The following is a 9,725-nucleotide window of genomic DNA, read 5'->3' as shown; positions in this document are numbered from 1 at the left end:
ATGATAACACCACGCAGCCACAACAACCACTGCTCACGGACACATTCCCAGCTGAGCCATGCCCACAGAGCTCACCACAGACAGACTGTGACGGATTAGAACTGCTGCAAGATTCAGCACCCAAGGATGACTTTATGGAAAACAACAAGGGAAGCCAGGACAACATATTACTGCCTCCAGTAACACCAGAGCAACAGCCCCCTTCACCAGACATGTCATTCCTCTCTCCAGCTTCCCCACTTCTGAGCTTCTCAGAGAAAATGGACCAGACTATCACACTATCGCTGATCGCGAGTCCCAAGATATCAACCAAAAAGCAGCGACCACCAAAGTGGATGGGCCCAACTCGCCCTCCCCCTCCTCCTCCTGAGAGATTTCTTCGGTCACAACGCCAGGGCCCACACCCTCCTCCACCTGTAGGTTAACCAAAAACAACTGATTCCAGCTCTCAGTGATGTGTGTCGGGTCCCCGCCATGATAAAAGTAACTCTATCAAATGTTTACAGAACAAGCGGGACTTTGTAGACTGAAGGTTACAACAGCAAGAGTCAAGGCGTTGATTTCTGGAGCTGAAGTCTCAGCAGGAGCGGTTGGGCTGCTTGAAGGTCCGTGCGGGTGAAGGTTTACTCGCAAGAGTATAACCTTGGTCATGCTGTTGTTCCTTCCCTTGTCAGGTAAGAAACTCAGAACAAGGGTGTGTTCGCTTGGGAAAGCGTTTATACCTTCCAGTTGGGGAGGGGATTACTAATTCCCGCCTTCCTGCTGTAGTGTTGTGATTGGGTAGTAGCATTTCAAGTGTCCGCCCATCACATCCCACCTTTCCACTCTGTGGAGCTTGCTGAATTGTCCCAAAATACACAGTTGACCCTTGGAAATGCTTCATTTATTTTCCAAACCTTTCTCGTCCTTGTGGCAGTGTTCTGAACTCATAGAGTCCAAACTTGATGCAAATTGTTTGAGATATCACCCATATGTCCATTTCTGTGTCAGTGGGTGAGATTGCATTGGCTGTTATTCCAGGTGCGGTTTCTACTGTGTGTACTCAGTTCCCTGGATGAGTATGGAGATGTATAGGACATGTTCCTTACAGTTTCCTGTCCATTTTGTGGTTTCAAGCCAATGTGTGTAGAGATTGTCTTTTTCTTTCTTTGTTCTTACTGTGTTCTAGATAGAACTGGCTTGGTGGCCCTAGGCAGCCCATGGTCATTCACAACTTTGTCAAAATTGTCACAACTGACAATCCTGATCAAAATGGTCACTTGTTTGTGGAATTCTTTGTTGAGGGACTTATCACACCCGTTTGTCTTCTTACAAAGGGATGTGTGGACAAAGGGATTCTTGTTGTGAAGTGGGACCTCTAGTGCCATCATGCCATTCATTTGTTCAAAAATACGAGGCCAGTTTGAATCATTCTGACGAATCTTTCATTGAACTGAATCGATATCTGAAAAACGTGTACTGAAAAGCAAGTTATCTTTATTTTCATTTACATCTGTATCAAATTGAAGAACGCTTTACGTTCCTGTCAAAAGTGTTTCAAAGAAGTCTCGTATGCTCACTGATGCTGCATGTATATAATTGTGACCGAGCGTTCGTGCAGGGTTCGCCTAAAATACTTTAGGAATAAGAAAACAATCAACGACAGTCGTCCGAACTTTGCTTCACTTTATTCTCTGTCACATGTGTAAAATTCAGCTTCAAAAACCCGCGACACTCCAGTACCCAAAAAGTGCGCATGCACCAACCTATATACGGCAAGCCCCGAGGGGAAAAATACATTGCACACACATATACACAACGAGCGCCAGAACGTACTAAATCAATACATCATGACAGGATCAAATAAAGTCTGTTACATACGTCCCCCCCTCACAAAATAAACGTCCCCGTTTATGTATCAGAATAACAACATTCACAGTCATAAACAATAAACAGCTGTGTACAATGAAACGGAGAACAAAGTACTTTTGTCTTTTCCCTTTGTTTTTTTTTTCTCATATTGCAACAAACACAATTTTTTCTCAGCAATAACATGCTCAGCAATAGAACAAATTCTCATTCCCAGAGAAATTCAGGTCCCTCAATACAAAACAAAATCATTTAAATGACTAGGAGGTTTACGAACCCTCCCAGTTCTACTCATGTCTGGTACAGACCGCCTAAATGAACACGGTGGGTCAGACAAAACACTCAGATCCTCCTGGGGAGGAACACACACCTCTCTACCAGAAACTCCCGACTCCAAGGAAAGAGACTCAGGCTGTGAGTCCTGAGGATTAGAAAGTGTCTGGTTCTGTGACAAAGGAGACACAGGCAATGTGTAAGGCCGCAACCTATTATAGTGTACTACCTGTGCCCTCTCACCAGAGTCAAAAGGATTTTCAATCCTGTAGGTCAGTCCCTGTTCCCCACATGAGTCCATGACCTGTGCAATTTTATAAGGTCCCTTCCAGTGGGGTGCCAGCTTCATGCGGCTCTCCACTGGGTTGTGGAGCCACACCATAGCACCTACATCATAAGGTTGGTGACGTAAGCCAACATCATGGTACAGTTTTTGACGATCGTGAGCTGCATCACCGTGCATCCGTGCACTGCTAAAGGCAGAGTTCAGTTTTGTCAGCAATGAGGAAACAAATTCAGCATGTGATGCTGACATCTGAGAGTCAAGAGCACGGGTGGGCAACAGTACATCAGCAGGGACCCGTGCTTCCCGACCGTGGGTTAAGAAGAAAGGTGTGAAACGAGTGGTGGAATGAGTCGTTGTGTTGTAAGCAAAAGCCACATGCTTCACGTAATCATCCCATTCGCCTTCATAGGTCAAAAGAGTCTTAGCTAGTTGATCAATCAAAGTCCGATTAAAGCGCTCAACCATACCATCCGACTTCGGATGGTAGGAAGTGGTGCGTGTCTTTTTAATGTTCAGCAGATGACAGAGATTCTGAACGACCTCCGCCTCAAACTGACGACCCTGGTCCGAATGCAAAGTCTCTGGAACGCCGTGAATCAAAACATAGTCCTCAAACAGACAACGAGCCACTGTCTGTGCCGACTGATTGAGCAAAGCATACAAATTGACAAATTTTGTGAAATAGTCCTCGACAACCAGCACATACCGGTTTCCTTTCGAAGTCACAGGCAGCTCTAATATGTCCATAGCCACTCTTTCAAATGGCCGCACTGACTGGGACCCACCCATAGGTGCACAGTGGGCTGGAGTCGGACCGCGTCGTGTTTGACATGCTTTGCACTGCTCACACCATGTTTTGATGTCCCTGTGCATGGACGGCCAGTAACAAAATTGTCTCGCCCGTTCCCACACACGCTCAGAAGAGAAATGGGCAGAAGCTGGGGCACCATGCAACTGCAAAAGAATGTCTGATATTAAAGCAGAGGGAACAACCATCTGGATTACAGGGCTGCTTGTGAGGGGACAGAAAACTGTGCGGCATAACAGTCCATCAATGATAGAAAGACGGTTAAATTCAGTCCAAAACTTCCGTAAACATTGAGAAGCCCCTTGCAGTTTTTTCCTGGATGGTCTTTGGGATTGTGTCACCCAACTCAACACAGTCTCAATATCGGGGTCAGCCCGCTGCATTGCCCTAATATCTGATAAGCTGTGAGACAAAACATTCATGGAAGACATACTGTCTGAATTGTCAAGCGAGTTCGCAGCAGTCGCATCTCCAGCAGAATCAGTGACTTCAGATGAACATTGAATGTAGTCTTTTTGATTAGAACTCACCACATTCACTTCCATTACCTCCTCCACACTGGCCTCTGCTTCACCAGGGCTAGGTGTATCAGGGCGGCGAGAAAGTGCATCAGCATTCTTGTGCTGTTTTCCGTCTTTGTGCACAATGACCCAATTCAATGGATCAAGCTCCAGAATCCATCTCCCTCTTCTTCCTGTTGGATCATTATCAATGGACAAACGCCGAAGCGCCATGAGTGGTCGATGGTCTGTGATAATGGTAAATGAGGCAAGTCCGATGTAATGCTTGAACTCCCTTACTGCCCACACAATAGCCCACAATTCACGATCAAAGGTGGACCAACGCTTCTGTGTGGAATTCAATGCCCGGCTGGCGTACGCAACCACATGCTCTAGTCCATCTCTGTCCTGGGCAAGGACTGCACCAACAGCCAAGTTGGACGCATCAGTGTAAATTTTAAAAGCCACACTGAAGTCAGGCAATATTACCACAGGATCAGATGACAACACACTCTTCAAAAGGTCAAATGATTTGTCGCACTCAGCAGTCCACACAAAGGGCACGTTTTTCCCAACAAGTTGATTTAGTGGAGCAGCAAGTTTAGAAAAGTCCTTAACGAAACGTCTGTAATAGGAACACAGTCCCACAAAGGCTCTCACCTCAGAAGGAGAACGGGGAATTGGCCAGTTTAAGACTTTCTCTGTGTTCTTTGGATCAGGCTGAAGACCTTTTTTAGAAACAACATGGCCCAAAAAGACCACGTGATCTCTGGCAAAGTGACATTTGCTTGGATTCAGTCTTAAACCAGCAGATTGGATTCTCAAAAACACCTCTTTCAGACTTGACAGGTGCTCTTCAAAGGTTTTGCTATAAATCAAAATGTCGTCGAGATATACCATGCAGATGTGCCACGGGAGCCCCCTGAGGACCAGCTCCATCAAACGTTGAAATGTGGCGGGGGCGTTGGATAGCCCCATCGGCATGGACCGCCACTGATAGAGGCCCTGTCCTGTCGTAAAGGCTGTCTTTTCTCGGTCCTCCTCAGCAACTTCCACCTGCCAGTAACCGTTAGAGAAATCTAGTGTGCTGAACCACACTGCGCCTGCTAACGCGTCCAGTGTATCATCCACACGGGGTAGAGGATGAGAGTCTTTAATAGTCACACTGTTTAAGCGTCTGTAGTCTACACAAAAGCGCCATGTGCCACACTTCTTTTTCACCAAAACAACTGGTGACGCCCAGGGACTACAGCTCTCCTCAATGACGCCATCCGCTAACAGGCCAGCCACCTGTTTCTCTATCTCGGCACGTTTTTCAGGGGATGCACGATATGCACGCTGTTTGATGGGAGTCTGCTCACCAGTTCTAATGTGATGTTTCACTAGTGTACATTTACCAGAGTTCCGTTTGGAGGAGCTGAAGATGTCATTGTATTCCAGTAGCAATGCTGAAAGCGCAGCTCTCTCGGATTCAGAAATAGGCGACTCATCCAGCGACACAGGAGGCGCAACACTGGACACTGTTGTTGTAGTTATATCAGCTGGATCATGAAACAGCTGAACATCAGAGTCATCAACTGAGTAAAACTCACCCAGGTGCATACCTTGTTTCAATGAAATGTCCTGTCCAGTAGGATTCAAAATCCGAGCTTTTGTCAGTCCATTGTGAACCGTGGCCACCGTGTGAGCAACCACTAGACCGGAAGAATCCGCCACATTGGGTTCCAGATAGCCAACAAAGTCACTTGCCAAATGGGCTGCATTGGGTGAACACACTTTAACTGCCACAACTGACTCACTGAGGGGTGGTAAGTTCATAGCGGTGGCCAGCGACACGTTGCAGCACATCGGAACAAAATCTTTGCTGGTAAGGAGAGGAACTGAAATGTCCCAGAGTTGTAGCTTAGCATGGCTGAGATCCATCAAAGCATGATTTTTCAAAAGAAAGTCCCAGCCCAGCAACACAGTCTGTGTGGTTTCTCTTAGCACATGAAAGACATGCTGCCACGACTCAGTACCCAGCTGAAATGTTATTGTGATGGTGCCGAGTGTATCTAGCAATTGTCCATTCACAGCACGGGCTGACACATAGTCCTTTTTCAATGGACGATTACGAAGTGTTGGAACTGACATACGGAAGTCTGCACTCATGAGAGATACACTGGAACCGGAGTCGACTAGCATTTGAACCTCCACACCTTCAATCACCCCTCTCACATACGACACTAGCCCATCCCGACCAGTGTCCGCAATCACATTAACGTCTTTTGAAATGGAGTCACTATCATCAACATTGTCTATATTAAGGCCCGCAGGCAGCATAGCTGGTGTTTGGGCCGCAACATCAGCTAAAATCCGTTTCCCGGCCCACTGCGGCGCTCTGATCCGCCAGGAGACATGAAACGCACACCCCGCTTTCTGGAGTCATTCTCATAGCTGTTCCATCTGCGAGGACTGGGGCTAGGGCTGCGTTTAGCAGGGGACCGAGCAGAGTATGAGTCTTTATAACCACGATCATCCATACCTGATGTGTGCTCATCATGCTGTTGGAACGGTTTTCTCTCAGGCGAACGACCCCTCCGTGCGGCAAAGACACGTGACTGGCATCCACGACCCCCGCAGACACACTGGCACATTCCACTAGACTGAGAGCGATCTCCACTCCACTCATCCATTGCTCTAGGACTCGCTCTGGCTTTCAGTCTTTGGTTCTCGTCACCCAAGCGCATCAGTTCCATTCTCATGTCTCTCATTTCTTCTGTTAATCTATCCACTGCCCTATATAGCCCTCCATTATCAGTCACAGAGTGAACAGCAGCCACTGCTCCTCCCTCATTATTACCGTAGGCAGCATTAACAGACATGTAATCAGTCTTTATTGAGTCTCTAGCATTTTCGCACCGACCTGCGATAATTACGGCCTCCTCCAAATCTGTTGCTCCTTGTTCATGACATTTAGCTCTGAGCACAGGATCCAGACCAGCCAAGAAACGTCGAAACTTTTCTTCTCTTTGGGCCTTGTCACCATACTCAGGAAAAGCCTCGTCCACTAATCTGCTGATCTCTGCCGCATACACTTCCAGACTTTCGCGCGGGGCACGAGGGCGGGCTGATAAACTGGCTCGAAAGCGATCCATAAACTGTCTCTGCCCGAAAGCCTCTTTTAGTCTTTCCTTCACAGTCTTATAGTCAGCCTGAACGGTAGCAGGAAGACTGTCCCACAGAAGAAACGCCGCGCCGGCCAAACGTGTCGGCAGAATCCTCACCAGCTCATAATTAACTGACGCAGCGCCGTCTCCCTCTGTGATCGTTCTGACGGCAACCTCGAACTGCCGCGTCCAGCATAGAAAGCTCTGCTTCTCATCACCGGAGAACGGCGGAGGCAGCTCGATTTTCACGTGTCTGTTGACCTTTTCGCGGTCCCGTCTCGAATAAAAATCATCCTCGTCTTTGTACCACATGATGGCCGTCAATGTTGAACCCGCGCGTGCTAACTTGGCTTAGAACTTTTAACTGCAAACTAACTAGTTAAACACACGCCGTAACACTGAGCCACGTAAAGCAAACTAAACAAAACAAAACCGCTGCCACCAATGTGACCGAGCGTTCGTGCAGGGTTCGCCTAAAATACTTTAGGAATAAGAAAACAATCAACGACAGTCGTCCGAACTTTGCTTCACTTTATTCTCTGTCACATGTGTAAAATTCAGCTTCAAAAACCCGCGACACTCCAGTACCCAAAAAGTGCGCATGCACCAACCTATATACGGCAAGCCCCGAGGGGAAAAAATACATTGCACACACATATACACAACGAGCGCCAGAACGTACTAAATCAATACATCATGACAGGATCAAATAAAGTCTGTTACATAATCAAATACAACAAAACAGTAAAATTGCAAAATATTGCTACAATTTCAAACAACTGTTTTCAGTGTGAATATATTGTAAAATTTAATTTATTCCTGTGAATAAAGTTAAATTTTAAGCATCGTTACTCCAGTCATCAGTGTCACATGGTCCTTCAGAAATCATTCAAATACTTTAATAATGCTTTAATTTAATAATAAATGTAATAGATGCTGTTCATTTCTTTTTAAATAATTCAGAAAAAGTATCATAATTTCCACAAATATTAAGCAGCAAAAAACATCATCATATCAGAATGATTTCTGAAGGTTTATGTGACACTGAAGACTGGAGTAATGAATTAATTTGGAAAAATTACACTTTACTATATATTCACAATGAAAACAGAGATAAAAAAAACAGTGCTGACGTCTCTAATTCATATCAACAGGATGTTCTGTAAAACGAGTTAGCATCAGTGAACAGTGGGGACAAACAGTTAACTGGTTCTAAAGATGCTTGATCCGATCGTTTGAATATTCCTTTTTTTTTATTTTTTTATTAATCGATATGTCATCCTCAATAAACTCGTCTCCGGTGTGATGACTCCGATCTTTTGAATATTCCTATTTTAAAAAAAATGTAATCGATATGTCATCCTCAATAAACCCGTCTCCGGCGTGATGACTCCGATCTTTTGAATATTCTGATCTAATATGACCTCTGACCTTTAAAGTTGCCAGAATAATAATCATACGCTGTTTGTTTGTTGGCCAGAGGAGAACTGGCACCCCGACTGAGCCTGGATTCTCCCAAGCTTTATTTTTCTCCATTATGCTCCTGATGGAGTTTTGATTCATTGCCACTGTCGGCTTTGGCTTGGCTTGCTCAGTTGGGGACACTAAATGTTCAACTAAATATCCAAATGAATCTAATTAGTAAACTAAATTAACCATATAAACTAAATTACTGATCTGCCCACATTGTCACTGTGTGATAATTGAAATGAGCTGATGACATCACCGTTTTCTCCGGAGCGGCTGTACAGCCAAATCAAAATTTGTTGCATTATTTTCCAGTTTAACACTGTGAAGCTGCTTTGAAACAATCTGCATTGTAAAAAGTGCTATATACACACTGTAAAAAAAAAAAAATCAGGTCTCCAATTGAAAATTTTCTAGTGACCGATCACATCTAAATTTTTTAAGTTGGCCAAATTGAATTTCTTGAATTTTAATTGCATCAATTCACAGAAATTCAATTTGGCCAACTGAAAAATTTAGATGTGATCGCTCACTAGAACATTTTCAATAAGAGACCTGAATTTTTTTTACAGTGTAAATAAAGTTGACTTGACTTGACCTGACCTGACTTAATAACAATGTAAAAAGTTACCAGCCAACTGGAAAGAATCTCTGTAAATAAGAATATATCAGAGAGACTCACATGGGGTTACTGAAAACATCTGAAGAAACGTTTCCAACCCGAATCTCTGCCCCCTTTATCCTGTCGCTGCAGCAGTCTGTTAGTCTGTTAGTGATGACCACTCTGTTCACGGTGTACACCTTCAGCAGATCCAGCATCCACCACGGGTTGCTTTCTGACGGTGTATGCGTCCAGGTGGAGGGATTCCTATCCAGAGCGTTTTGGGGATACTCGTTTGCTAATACCGCCGACTGGCTAGCTGTGCCCCATCCTGCTCTGTCCACTGGAATATGTTCAAGGGAAAGAACAATTGTGAAATTGTTGGATTGTGAAAAGTTCTATACAAATGACACTGACTTGACTTACAGGTTTAGAGGCTTTTACATATACATGTAATAATTTACTGTAGCAAACACTATGACAATGTGTCATCAAACAAACAGGAAAAATATACCACAAATATACATTTCCTGCCACGTTGGGTTGATGGAAGAAATGAAAAAGCAGGTTTGCAGCAGTAAAGTGTTTTAATTACAAAATAAAATAAGGCATTTCAGAAAAACGAGACGAGAGAGGAAGCTTTGTGTGGTGAGCCAAATTTAGCCTAAGTTGAATTGCTTACGTTTTGCTATCTGGTCACACGATTTTCAACTAATTTAACAATAGGCTTAGCCTACTCCATTTTATTCTACTGGACATGGAATCTCTTATTTATTTTCCCAAATCCTCATTT

At 44.6% G+C, this 9,725-nt stretch overlaps 1 long non-coding RNA gene across 1 annotated transcript in view; it reads left to right on the top strand.

Annotated features, from left to right (window-relative positions):
* The first annotated feature begins 344 nt into the window (after window positions 1-344).
* The window catches only part of LOC307138896, a 29,416-nt gene continuing 20,035 nt past the window's right edge, over window positions 345-9,725 (top strand). Inside the window, exons 1-2 of the long non-coding RNA XR_013818066.1 lie at window positions 345-416; window positions 507-674. This is a non-coding gene — a long non-coding RNA (uncharacterized lncRNA). The remainder of the gene's footprint in view (window positions 417-506; window positions 675-9,725) is intronic.

This window comes from Gobio gobio, assembly GCF_949357685.1.
Source record: "Gobio gobio genome assembly, chromosome: 2".
In the NCBI taxonomy this organism is placed as follows: Eukaryota; Metazoa; Chordata; class Actinopteri; order Cypriniformes; family Gobionidae; genus Gobio; species Gobio gobio.
The sequence above is the reverse complement of the archived record's forward strand: the minus strand, read 5'-3'. Positions and strand labels throughout refer to the sequence as shown.